Here is a 232-nt window from a genome sequence, read left to right as displayed (position 1 = left end):
GGGTTCTGCTTTCGCGGAAATCCAGACGGGAAGGAGGGAGGGCCGGAGGGAAGGAGGGAGGGCTGGAGGGAAGGAGGGAGGGCTGCATCCCCAGACCCCGCCGCCGGCACAGCGAGAGGTAAAAGTCTGCCTGGAAAGGAGAGGTGGGAGGATTTCAGTGCCGGGGGTGCCCCCCGGGATGGCAGGGACCGGGCCCCCCCTCCCCGGAGAAGGGGCCTTGGCTGCCCCCCGC

Source organism: Merops nubicus, unplaced genomic scaffold, assembly GCF_000691845.1.
Source record: "Merops nubicus isolate BGI_N331 unplaced genomic scaffold, ASM69184v1 scaffold10799, whole genome shotgun sequence".
Classification (NCBI taxonomy): domain Eukaryota; kingdom Metazoa; phylum Chordata; class Aves; order Coraciiformes; family Meropidae; genus Merops; species Merops nubicus.
Note: the sequence above shows the minus strand (reverse complement) of the source record.